Source organism: Manis pentadactyla, chromosome 2 (genome assembly GCF_030020395.1).
Source record: "Manis pentadactyla isolate mManPen7 chromosome 2, mManPen7.hap1, whole genome shotgun sequence".
NCBI classification, from domain to species: Eukaryota; Metazoa; Chordata; class Mammalia; order Pholidota; family Manidae; genus Manis; species Manis pentadactyla.
Genome location: NC_080020.1, coordinates 81,302,084 through 81,316,361, shown reverse-complemented (window position 1 = coordinate 81,316,361; position 14,278 = coordinate 81,302,084). Strand labels below are relative to the sequence as shown.

The window sequence follows — 14,278 nt, the reverse complement described above, 5'->3', positions numbered from 1 at the left end:
TTAAAGACAACTGCATGACCTTCCTTCCCTCACAATCTAATTTCTCTTGACACAGTATGGTTTTGAGTTCCTTCACTATCTTGATTGCTCCCTTCTGGACTCTCACTCCAATTTGTCTCTCTTTCAGTATGGAGTCCAAACTACAAATGAAGTCTTAGCAGAACAAACTAGTTAAGACCTTGCTCTAAATGTTTCACTAATACAATAATTCTTAATTATAACAATATGTCTTTCCCAAATGTACTACTGACCAAATTAAGCCATCCTTGAGTAACTGTCCTCGTGAGGGTTTTTTTCTTTTAAAAAAAGGCAAGATCTTACATTTACCGATAGATGGAATTCAACAATTTAAATTCAACTCATTGTGCACCCTCTAAAGATAATTTCAGACCTTAGTTTGTAAAACAAACTATTTTGCTGTTCTTTACAGTTTCATGAGCACAAGGAAAACTTAACGAGCATATTTTCTAAATTTTCATCATTATTACTAAAAATGCTAACTAAACACACCATTTTAAGTTGATATCAATCCGTTCTTTTATACATGGACAGGGTTATAGTGAAAGTAACAAAATATTTATTTTCAATTACTCTTCAATGTTAAATGGATCTACAAAATCTCAAAAACAAAATATCTGTGTTGCACAGCCCTTCCCATGCACCCCCCGACACTATACTAAAATTCTTAAGTCACTAATCAATACAGACCATAATTCTCTTCAACTTCCCTTCTATTCAAATCTACCTTGCACTTCTTATCTCAGTCTCCACTCAGGTTATCACCTTGCTTGCCCCCAAATTCTACTAATCAAAATCTTCCACAAAAGCGAAAATGAAACAATAAAATGCCCATTAACAGATGAACAGTAAAATAAATTACAGCACAGCCATATAACACTATACTATGCAGCTCTATACAGAATTACGTAAATCTATACTTGACACTGAAATGTGTCCATGTAAAATTGTTTAAAGGTATAAAATAGTATTAATTGTATGATCTCAGTTATGTATTAATAAAAGATACACATATATTGTAATTTATCAATCTCTAAAATATACCATCAACTGTAAGATATACCATTATTTTATGAATAATGAAGAAAGGAACAAAAACCCTGCCAATTGTAAGTCACCATCAACTGTTAGGCCCAACTGCAGAAACTTTAAAATAGAAAACAAATGTCTTAGAATACACATAATATGGTAATAATAGCAAATATTTATATATAGCACTAACTATATGCCAGGTGCTGTTCTAAATATTTTACTTGGGTTAACTCATTTTATATTCACAACTCAGTAAACAGGTATTATTATTCCCATTCTACAGGTAAAGAAACTGAAGCACAGAAAGGTTAAGTAACTTGACAAGACAGCACATCTATTAAATGAAGAACCAGGATTCAAACCAGGTAAGCAAAGAAGTTGAGAAATCTATATAGTAAAATGTTAACAGTGACTATTTCTGGGTGATAGTATTTACCAGTGACCTTCACTCTTTACATCCTTCTACATTATTTACTTTTCTCTTTTACAGTGAATATTAAGTTTGTTTCAGATAGAACAATACAGACTATTTTCACTTTAGGAGTGAATCTCTTCTTTCTCGACATCGTCCAACACAAAACAACGGTACTGCTTTGGATTATAAAACATTTTAAACCTTCTCATTATAAAAAATCTCCAACTGAAAATATTTTTTAGTTCCCACACTCCCAGGAAGACAACTTTTTCTGTAGTACTGGCAAAATATAGACACTAGAACTGTTTCAAGCCTATTCATTAAAGCAACAAAAACTCAGCTAAATGAACAAGGTTTTGCAAGTCAACCAATCTGTAACAGTACCTTCCTGTTAGTGAGGAGCAAACTCACTAAAAAAAACATGTCTCTGAGTACTCATAAATCCATAGCAGTCTCACCCAAATGACCATACATCTGCAGATGAGACCAGCCCACTGAAGCCGCTGAAAGTCCATGAACCCTTTAAATGATCACTTGGAACTAAGTGATCTTACACAAAAATACAAATGGGTTCCAAAATTTTGTGATATTCATATATAAGATGGCAGCCAAATGATCCAAAATATAGCCAATATTTCAATTATATTTAAATGAAAATATAAATGTTAAAAATTCTTAAGTTACAGTTTAAGAAGCACCTATCTAATTCAAGTACAGAAGACCTTCTCTCCAACAAGTTCCTGAGATTACAACAGTGACAAAAAGCAATTAACACTTACTGATTGGCTGATGTATAAAAATTTCAATGTATAGAATCAACACACATGATGTATTTAAATAAGATATTTCTCACATTCACCTTGGAATAAACATGAGGTTATTTAATACAGAAATCATTCCTTATTCATCTGTGTAGTCCCAGGACACATCACAATGTCTGGCACATAGCAAGAGCTAAACAATTATCAGCTGAATGTAACACTATAGTCCAAAGGTAGAGGGAAAAAAATTAAGACATTTCCCATTAGATTGCTACCTCTAGGATCTAACTTACCACCAAAGGCTATAATTCACAGAAAAGATGTTTATAAGGACACAAACATACTGTGAGGAAATAATAGGCATTAAAAAGAGTCTTTAAATTGTGGGTTTTGTAAATTAATTATTTATAATATTCTTTTTCCCTAAGATCTCAGTCTACAGTTCTCTGAAAAGTTTTGAAAGAATGGGTTAGAGTCCACTTATCCCCTCATCCTCTTGTGATTTATTTCTCAGCAACAACTATATTTACCAAGTAAATGTACAGCCAACTTTTAAAGTTGGATTATGAACTCTAGAATATATCCAGGGGTGTGTATTGGCCACAATGAAACATTCAGAACCACAGCTGCGCTAGCAGGCATTGCTATAATTACTCACTATTGGAGAAGGATCTTTGTGACTGTTATAGCAAAAAGTATAACAATATTAAATCACAGAAGGTTGCAAAACACTAAATTTGTTCTAGTTCTGTGATAAGAATCAATCAATATTGACCACAAGAGGCCTATGCACTGACTGGCTGCAGGTGTGCAGAGAAAGCCTGCTTTCCCTGAAACCATTCTGTGACCAGAAATGGGAGTACTTAAAGCTCCGTGACTACACCATTCTCTAATCAGTTACTTTCATTCAATGTTACAACACTCCTTGCTGTAAAGCTAATCATAGCAGAGACCCAGTAGGCGGGAAGAACACAGGCAGATCTGTTTAATTAGTTTATCAATACTAGTACATCAAACTTCATGAGTTATTGACTAAACCTTTGATTATTTTTGTACTATAACCACTGATTGCTTACTAGGTCACTTTTGGTATCATTCGACATCAAATAGAAGATGACATACAGCTCAACTGTGTGTCTAAGGCAGCATGTATTTGTAAAAATGAAATTTTGCACTTGATAGCGATGAGACATCAAATTAAATTTTAAGAAGTTTAGTCAGTTTTCTTAGAACAGTAGAAGATTAAGCATGTTTCAAAAACTAACAAGGTACTTCAAGAACAAAAGAAATTCAAACAATTAGACCAATAATTATATTTATGGTGACATTTTTGTTACAGAACATTAGGCAGCATACCAGAATCTGATTGTAAAGGGAAAAGGTGAACAGAAAAGTTCTACTATTATAACTATCTGAACAGTACAAACAGCTTTGAATGAACAATAAATAGCACAGAATTTTCTGTTTACAAGAAGACTAGAAGTCCAGGGGGAACTAGTTAATTTATAATCAATATCTAAGAACTTGGTCATTTCTACCGTTATTCAAAATAAAAAAACTTACACTACTGACAGATACCTCCCAAAGGATAGCTAATACCAGATGTTGATAAGGGGTCAAAGACATTATAAAGTAGAAGGAAGAGGGGAAACAAATCAAACAGGAAGGATGACTCTAAGAGGGGACTGGTCTGCGAGAGGTTTTGAAGTCAAGATACCTGGCTTTGGATTCTGACTCTGAAACACACTAGCTGTATATGACCTTGGTCAGATAATTTAACCTCTCTCCTTCTTTGTATTTATATATAAAATATGGAATATGACAGAATCAACCTCACCAGGTTATTTGCAAAGATAAAATGAGTTGATAGATGTAAGGCACTAACACATAACGCAAACAGCATTTAAAAAACATTAGCAATCACTATTGCTACTGAGAGACTTTAGTCCTGGTAACACTAAGACAAGTTTTACCTTCATCTCACCATTGTTCTAAGTCAAATCTGATTTTTTTTTAAACAGGTATTTGCACTTGCTTATCCCAGAGGCCGTAAAACTAATGTACACCTCAAATTAAAAGCTCAGATAGCATGACCATAACATCAAAGAGAAAGTCTCAAATTTATCAAAATTTATAAAAATTCTCAAAATTATCTATTTAGAATTCTATGTGGTAATAAGCATATAAATAGTGCTTAATAAGAATCTACTAAATTAATCACAAATCAAATTTGCAAGTACTATAAGATTAAGTGTTCAGTATTGATTTCTCCCATTAATTAGAATTTTAGAAAGAATGGCTTATCAAATTATTTAAGTCTGATATTAAATTAATTTAATCTAGTTCTCAAATTGCAACAAGTATACAAGTGTTTTGATTTTATTCATTCAAGTTATTAGTCAAATTGAACTTTCAAGAATGTCACCAGTTATAAATGGACAATTCTGCATGGAAAGTAGGGAAAACTGAGACTAATGTTTTCATTTGATCAGTAACATTCCACATATTTTAGGGTTTTAAAAACAGATTTTGAAATAAAGTTCCAACTTAAAAAATAATCATTGAAAGATCTGATTTACCCTCCTACCATAACAAAATGTAAAACCCTACAGAAAAATGAAACAATAGATTTCATACACTGTACAAGAAGAAGCACAGTACTGTGAACCCCAAGAGTGGGTAAAAAAATCAAAGTGCCCCTCACAATTGAGGGTCAGTCTACCAGAACAAGGGTTGGGGGGCAACTCAAACAGAATCCAGAAGACTCACTATGCTGAGGAAACAGAGATCAAAGTTCATAGAGTCTAAGGTTGCTAGAATTTGAAGAGCAGAATTTAAAAAGTGGGAACATAGGAGACAGAGAAAGCGTCTGAAAACTACAGATGGATATCATCAAGTCTTAGGCTAAGCACTAGCATGCACATGGTAAGATGAAACTATATGAGGCCTGACAAAAAAACAACACTGGAAAGACATAGGCAGGACAGATATCAAATATCACAAAAAACTAGGAACAGTGCATGTTCCCATCAGCTGGGAGGAAAATATTTTGTAAATATGTGGATTTTGTAGTTCTAAGATCCTTCTTAGGATCTTAGGATCTAAGACTACTAAGGGCAAATTAGTCTCAACTAAAAGTGTTTTTGTACCCTCTAGTAAAGCTTAAAAGTATACTTTGAAAGAATCAAGCAATTTCATGTAACTTAAGTACCAAGAAAAAAAAAAACACAATTTAAAGGAATATAACAAAATCCAGCAACCAACAACAGATATTTCATTATGTACTGCATTTAATTAAGATTTACTAGGGATATAAAAAAAATCAGAATAGAAACCATAACCGTGAGAAAAACCAATCTATAGAAAAGACTCAAAATGACAGAAATGATAGAACTAGCAGAAGGATGTTATAACAACTATTATAAATATACTCCATATGTCCAAGAAGGTAGACAAAATATCACATTGGGGAGCAAATTGGAAGACACAAAAATGACCTAATGAAACATCTAGAGATGCAAAATTTAACGTCTGGTAAAATAAATAAATACACTGGATGGGATTAACAATGGTTTGATAACATAAAAGGAAAGATCAGTTAACTTAAGTATATAGCAACAGAACTATCAAAATGAAGCAGAGAGAGAAAAGACTGGGAAAAAAGTGGAAACAGTACCAGTGACGTAGAGAATACTATCAATTAGTCTTATTAGAAAGACAAAGAACACAGATAAGACAAAACAAAGTTGAAAACAGAACAGGACTGGTGTGCTTATAATACCATCTGACTTCAGGACTTAATATGCAGCTACAGTAAAGAAGGCAATGTGGTATAGGCTTAAGGATGCTACATACAGATCAATGGAACAGAATAGAGTCCAGAAATAGAGCCCACAGTTACATGGTCAAGGACTTTTCATAAATGTGGCAAAGTAAAACAATGGAAAAAAGATACAGCCTTCTCAATAAATGGTAGCAGAACAAATGAGTATCTGGAAAAAAAATTCATCTCAAACCTGTCCTCACACCACATACAAAACTAATTTGAAATGTGCAGTAAAGCATTAACATAGCAGGCCAGAGATTGCTATCCTTAGAATGTCTGACAGTGATTGCATCTGTGAACTTGAATTTTAGGGGTATTCCCACATTCCCTAACTGAAAAGGGTGGTTTACATACAAACACTATGGTTTATGCTGAACATCTGCTTTCTTTCTAGGAGTCTGGAATTTTAGCACATGCTAGGCAGTTAATGACCTACATGAAGTGTAAGACTTTGGCCCTGAGTTTCAAATGAATTTTCATAGTAGACAACACCTCACACTTTTGTCACAGTTGATGCTAGAGGAATCAACTGTCACTGGACAAATCACTGGGAAAGGATTCTTGGAAGCTTGTAGATACTTTCCTCTGGATTTCACACCATGCACCTGTTTCTGTGAATAATTTTGCTGGATATCTTTCACTGTAACAATCATAGCTCTAAGTATGCTATATCCTGAGTCCTATGAATTCTCCCAGTGAATCATTGAACCTGTGGGTGGTCTTGGAATCAATAGACCTAAACGTAATAGCTAAAACTATTAAACTTTTAAAACAAACCAAAAGAAATCTTTGTGACATTAGCTTAGGCAGCTTTCTTAAACAGATTACAAAAAAGCCTGAAATACAACCAAAAAAAAAAATTTGATAAAGTGGGTTACATCAAAATCAAAATGTTTTCTTAAAGACATTAAGAAAACAAAATGGCAAGACACAGAAGAGGAAAATATAATAGTAAGTAACCATCTATCTGACAAAAGACTTGTATCAGAATATATAAAGAATCTTAATGCTTTAATAATAAGACAAAAAAAATTTTAAACAGGCTACAGATTTGACAGACATTTTGGAAAAGAAAACACATGACTAACCAATAAGATAATTAAAATAGGCTCAACATCACTGAATATCAGGAAAATGCAATTAAAGGCAAAATGAAATATCATTACATACCCACCAAAATGGTAGAGTTAAACAGTTTTAACAAGATCCTGTGTTGGAAGAGATGTGAACCAACTGGAACTCCTTTAAATTGTTGATAGGAAAGTCACTTTGGAAAACTACATGACACTACTTCCTTAACATTAAACATATACTTCTCAGGCAATGCAACAAATCTACTAATCTAGGTACTTGCCCAAGAAAAATTAAAACAGATGCCCACACATAACATTTTAATCAATCTAAGTGTATTTCAACCGGTAAAGCAAAAAAATTTTTTAAATATCCAGATTATAGCAAAAAAAGAAACAAAATGTAAATACATAAAACAACACAGTATCAGTAGTTACATGGACAAACCATACACAATAGTCAACTCAAAATAAATCATACTCCTAAATATAAAAGAGAAAACCATAAAACTCTTAGGAAAAAGAGTAATATAAACATTAGTTGCCTTGGATTGAGTATCAGTTTCTTAGATAGGACATTAAAAGCATAAGCAAAGAAAAAATACATAAACTGGAATGCACCAAAATTAAAGATACCTGTGCATCAAAGCACACAAACAAAAATATTGGAAGATAACCCACAGAATGGGAAAAAATACTTGCAAGTTATATATCAGAGAAGGGTCTAGTACTGAGAATATATAAGGAACTCTTACAAACAATAATAAAAGACAAACAACCAAATTATAAAATGGGATAAGGATCTGAATAGACTTTTCAAAGAAAATGTAAGTGCCAACAGATGCTCAACAAACTTTTTATTTTGGTATCATTAATCTACAATTACATGAAGAACATTATGTTTCCTAGGCTCCCCCCTTCACCAAGTCCCCCCAACAAACCCCATTACAGTCCCTGTCCATTAACGTAGTAAGATGCTGTAGAATCAATACTTGTCTTCTCTGTGTTGCACAGCCCACCCCATGCCCACCCCCCACATTATACATGCTAATCATAATGCCCCTTTCTTTTCCCACACCCTTATCACTCCCTTCCGACCCATCCTCCCTACTCCCTTTCCCTTTGGGAACTGTTAGTCTATTCTTGGGTTCTGTGATTCTTCTGCTGTTTTGTTCCTTCACTTTTTCGTTGTTCCAATACTCCACATATGAGTGAGATCATTTGGTACTCGTCTTTCTCCACCTGGCTTATTTATTTCACTGAGCATAATACCCTCTAGCTCCATCCATGTTGTTGCAAATGGTAGGATTTGTTTTGTTCTTATGGCTGAATAATATTCCACTGTGTATGTGTACCACATCTTCTTTATCCATTCATCTACTGATGGACACTTAGGTTGCTTCTTTTTCTTGGCTATTGTAAATAGTGCAGCGGTAAACATAGGGGTGCATCTGTCTTTTTCAAACTGGGCTGCTGTATTCTTAGGGTAAATTCCTAAAAGTGGAATTCCTGGGTCAAATGGTATTTCTATTTTGAGCTCTCTAAGAAACCTCCATATTGCTTTCCACAGTGGTTGAACTACTTTACATTCCCACCAGCAGTGTAGGAGGGTTCCCCTTTCGCCACAACCTTGCCAATATTTGTTGTTGTCTGTCTTTTGGACAGTGGTGATCCTTACTGGTGTTAGGTGGTATCTCACTGTGGTTTTAATTTGCATTTCTCTGATGACTAGCAATGTGCAGCATCTTTTCATGTGTCTGTTGGCCATCTGAATTTCTTCTTTAGAGAACTGTCTTTTCGGCTCCTCTGCACATTTTTTAATTCGATTGTTTGCTTTTAGTTTGTTGAGGTGTATGAGCTCTTTATATATTTCGGATGTCAACCCTTTATCATATCTGTCATTTATGAATATATTCTCCCATACTGTAGGATGCCTTTTTGTTCTATTGATGATGCCCTTTGCTGTAAAGAAGCTTTTCAGCTTGATATAGTCCCACTTGTTCATTTTTGCTTTTGTTTCCCTTTGCCACAGAGATATGTTCATGAAGAAGTCACTCATGTTTATGTCCAAGAAATTTTTGCCTATGTTTTTTTCTAAGAGTTTTATGGTTTCATGACTTACATTCAGGTCTTTGATCCATTTTGAATTTACTTTTGTGTATGGGGTTCAACAGTGATCCAGTTTCATTCTCTTACATGTAGCTCTCCAGTTTTGCCAGCACCATCTGTTGAAGAGACTGTCATTTCCCCATTGTATGTCCATGGCTCCTTTATAGTATATTAATTGACCATATATGTTTGGGTTAATGTCTGGAGTCTCTATTCTGTTCCACTGGTCTGTGGCTCTGTTCTTGTGCCAGTATCAAATTGTCTTGATTACTGTGGCATTGTAGTAGAGCTTTAAGTTGGGGAGCGAGATTGACCCCCCACTTTATTCTTCCTTCTCAGGGTTGCTTTGACTATTCAGGGTCTTTGGTGTTTCCATATGAATTTTTGAACTATTTGTTCCAGATCATTGAAGGATGCTGTTGGTAATTTGATAGGGATTGCATCAAATCTGTATATTGCTTTGGGCAAGATGGCCATTTTCACAATATTAATTCTTCCTAGCCAAGAGCATGGGATGAGTTTCTATTTGTTAGGGTCCTCTTTAATTTCTCTTAAGAGTGTCTTGTAGTTTTCAGGGTATAGGTCTTTCACTTCCTTGGTTAGGTTTATTCCTAGCTATTTTATTCTTTTTGATGCAATTGTGAATGGAATTGTTTTCCTGATTTCTCTATTACTTCATTGTTAGTGTATAGGAAAGCCACAGATTTCTGTGTGTTAATTTTCTATCCTGCAACTTTGCTGAATTCCAATATTAATTCTAGTAGCTTTGAAGTGGAATCTTTAGGGTTTTTTATGTACAATATCATGTCATCTGCAAATAGTGACAGTTTGACTTCTTCTTTACCAATCTGGATTCCTTGTATTTCTTTGTTTTGTCTAATTGCCATGGCTAGGACCTCCAGTACTATGTTGAGTAACAGTGGGGAGGGTGGGCATCCCTGTCTTGTTCCCGATCTCAGAGGAAAAGCTTTCAGCTTCTCACTGTTTAGTATGATGTTGGTTGTGGGTTCATCATATATGGCCTTTATTATGTTGAGGTACTTGCCCTCTATGCCCATTTTGTTGAGAGTTTTTATAATGAATGGATGTTGAATTTTGTCAAATGCTTTTTCAGCATCTCTGGAGATGATCACATGGTTTTTGTCCTTCTTTTGGTTCATGTGGTGGATGATATTGTTGGATTTTCAAATGTTGTACCATCCTTGCATCCCTGAGATGAATCCCACTTGGTGATGTTGCATGATCCTTTTGATGTATTTTTGAATTTGGTTTGCTAATATTTTGTTGAGTATTTTTTCATCTATGTTCATCAGGGATATTGGTCTGTAGTTTTCTTTTTTGGTGGGGTCTTTGCCTGGTTTGGGTATTAGGGTTATGTAGGCTTCATAGAATAAGTTTGAGAGTATTCCCTCCTCTTCTATTTTTTGGAATACTTTAAGGAGAATGGGTATTATGTCTTCTCTGTATGTATGATGAAATTCCACGGTATAACCATCTGGCCCAGGGGTTTTGTTCTCAGGTAGTTTTTTGATTACCACTTCAATTTCATTGCTGGTAATTGGTCTGTTTAGATTTTGTGTTTCTTCCTTGGTCAGTCTTGGAAGGTTGTATTTTTCTAGGAAGCTGTCCATTTCTTCTAGGTTTTCCAGCTTGTTAGCATACAGGTTTTCATTGTATTCTCTAGTAATTCTTTGAATTTCTGTGGGGACCGTTGTGATTTTTCCTTTCTTATTTCTGATTCTGTTGATGTGTGTTGATTCTCTTTTACTCTTACTAAGTCTGGCTAGAGGCTTATCTATTTTGTTTATTTTCTCAAAGAACCAACTCTTGGTTTCATTGATTTTTTTGTATTTTTTTATTCTTCTCAATTTTGTGTATTTCTTCTCTGATCTTTATTATGTCCCTCCTTCTGTTGACTTTAGGCCTCATTTGTTCTTCTTTTTCCAATTTCGATAATTGTGACGTTAGACTATTATTCATTTGGGATTGTTCCTCCTTCTTTAAATATGCCTGGATTAGTATATACTTTCCTCTTAAGACTGCTTTTGCTGCATCCTACAGAAGTTGGGGCTTTGTGTTGTTGTTGTCATTTGTTTCCATATATTGCTTGATCTCTATTTAAATTTGGTCATTGATCCACTGATTATTTAGGAGCATGTTGGTAAGCCTCCATGTGTTTGTGAGCCTTTTTGCTTTCTTTGTACAATTTATTTCTAGTTTTATACCTTTGTGGTCTGAAAAGTTGGTTGGTGGAATTTCAATCTTTTGGAATTTACTGAGGCTCTTTTTGTGGCCTAGTATGTGATCTATTCTGGAGAATGTTCCATGTGCACTTGAGAAGAATGTGTATCCTGTTGCTTTTGGATGTAGAGTTCTACATATGTCTATTAGGTCCATCTGTTCTAGTGTGTTGTTCAGTGCCTCTGTGTCCTTACTTATTTTCTGTTTTTCCGATCTATCCTTTGGAGTGAGTGGTGTGTTGAAGTCTCCCAAAATGAATGCATTGCATTCTATTTCCTCCTTTAATTCTGTTAGTATTTGTTTCACATATGCTGGTGCTCCTGTATTGGGTGCATATATATTTATAATGGTTATATCCTCTTGTTGGATAATCCTTTATCATTACATAATGTCTTTCTCTCTTGTTACTTTCTTTGTTTTGAGGTCTATTTTGTCTGATACTAGTACTGCAACACCTGCTTTTTTTCTCCCTGTTGTTAGCATGAAACATCTTTTTCTATCGCTTGACTTTTAGTCTGTGCATGACTTTGGGTTTGAGATGAGTCTCTTGTAAGCAGTATATAGATGGGTCTTGCTTTTTTATCCATTCTATTACTCTGTGTCTTTTGATTGGTGCATTCAGTCCATTTACATTTAGGCTCATTATTGAAAGATATTTACTTATTGCCATTGCAGACTTTAGATTTGTGGTTACCAAAGGTTCACGGTTAGCTTCTTTACTATCTTACTGTCTAACTTAACTGGCTTATTGAGCTATTATAAACACTGTCTGATGATTCTTTATTTCTCTCCCTTTTTATTCCTCCTCCTCCATTCTTTATATGTTGCATGTTTTATTCTGTGTTATGTTTCCTTTGACTGCTTTTGTGCGTAGTTGATTTTACTTTTTGCCTTTAGTTAGTATTTGATTGGTCTGCTTTCTTTGCTGTCATTTTATTTTCTCTGGTGAGATCTGTTTAGCCTTAGGAGTGCTCCCATCTAAAGTAGTCTCTCTAAAATACCCTGTAGAGGTGATTTGTGGGAGGCAAATTCCCTCAACTTTTGTTTGTCTGGGAATTGCTTAATCCCTCCTTCATATTTAAATGATAATTGTGCTGAATACAGTATTCTTGGTTCAAGACCCTTCTGTTTCATTGCATTAAATATATCATGCTACCGTCTTCTGGCCTGTAAGGCTTCTGTTGAGAAGTCTGATGATAGCCCGATGGGTTTTCCTTTGTAGGTGTCCTTTTTCCTCTCTCTAGCTGCCTTAAAACTCTGTCCTTGTCCTTTACCTTTACCATTTTATTTATTATGTGTCTTGGTGTTGTCCTTCTTGGGTCCCTTCTGTTGGGAGTTCTATGTGCTTCCGTGGTCTGAGTGACTATTTTCTCCCCCAGTTTGGGGAAGTTTTCAGCAATTATTTCTTCAAATACACTTTCTATCCCTTTTTCTCTCTCTTCTTCTTCTGGTACCCCTATAATGCAGATTTTGTTCCTTTTGGATTGGTCACACAGTTCTCAATATTGTTTCATTTCTGAAGATCCTTTTATCTCTCTCTGCGTCAGCTTCTATGCATTCCTGTTCTCTGGTTTCTATCCCATTAATGGCCTCTTGCATCTCATGCATTCTGCTTTTAAGTCCTTCCAGAGATTGTTTTATTTCTGTAGTCTCCCTCCCTACTTTGTCTGTTAACTCTTGCATTTTTCTCTGCAGCTCCATCAGCATGGTTATGACGTTTACTTTGAATTCTTTTTCAGGAAGATTGGTTACGTGTGTCTCCCCAAGCTCCTTCTCAGGGGTTGTCTCTGTTAGTCTGGTCTGGATCAAATTCTTTTGCCTTTTCATGGCAATGAGGTAGTTGTGGGGAGTTGGCACGTGTGTCAGCTGGGAGAATGTCCCTTTTTGCTAGGTTGTGGCCTTCCTCTCCTGTGAGAACGGCGACTCCTAGCGGCTTTGCTGGGCAACTGTATGCAGACGGGGTCTCTGATTCTTGCCCGTGCCACTGTGGAGTAAGCTCTGCACAGTTGCTGTGGGCATGGCAGCTTTCAGGCTGCTGCTCCGCTATGGCAGGGCCGTGCCGGAGGGGGAACAGGTAGGAGGCTGTTTATCACCGTGAGGGGCCCCCAAGCTGTGCTGCCACCTAGGGGGTTTGGGTGCCCAGGGTTCCCCAGGATTCCTAGCTCCTGGGCTGAGTGTGCCAGGTCACTTCCGTCCAGCTGTGAGGCTCCTGTCCTTTTAAGACTTTCAAAGAGCACTCGCTTTTCTTTTGTCCCAGGGGAGCCAGCTGCAGGGATCTGCTCGCATGTTTTACTGTCCTGTTTCCCTAGTATCCAGCACACCACGCACTGCATGTCTGTGCTCCTGGTGCGGATGAATAGGGCTGTGTATTTAACAGTCCTCGCCTCCCTCTTCCTCTCCCTCCCTACTCTGACTCATCTCCTCCCACTGAGGAGCTGTGGTGAGGGGCGCTCAGGTCTCACCAGGCCGTGGCTTGTATCCTACCCCCTTCGCGAGGCGCTGGGTTCTCGCAGGTGTAGATGTAGCCTGGCTGTTGTCCTATATCTTCTGGTCTCTTTTTTAGGAATAGTTGTATTTGTATTTTCAAAAATATATATGGTTTTGGGAGGAGATTTCCACTGCCTACTCACGCCACCATCTTCTGTCCTCATCAACAAATTTTTATTAGGGAAATAAAAATCAAAATTTCTAAAGTAATGAGATACCACCTCACACTTACTCTAAGATGGCTACAATCTGAAACCTGCTAATTTAATTTTTTTTTATAAAATAGAAAAATGACAAGGTGAGTAGGGGAGAAATTAGA

The 14,278-nt window shown here is 35.9% G+C and overlaps 1 protein-coding gene across 7 annotated transcripts in view; it reads right to left on the bottom strand.

Annotated features, from left to right (window-relative positions):
* The window catches only part of AP3B1 (adaptor related protein complex 3 subunit beta 1), a 306,085-nt gene that overhangs the window by 224,965 nt on the left and 66,842 nt on the right, over positions 1 to 14,278 (bottom strand). The window lies entirely within an intron of this gene.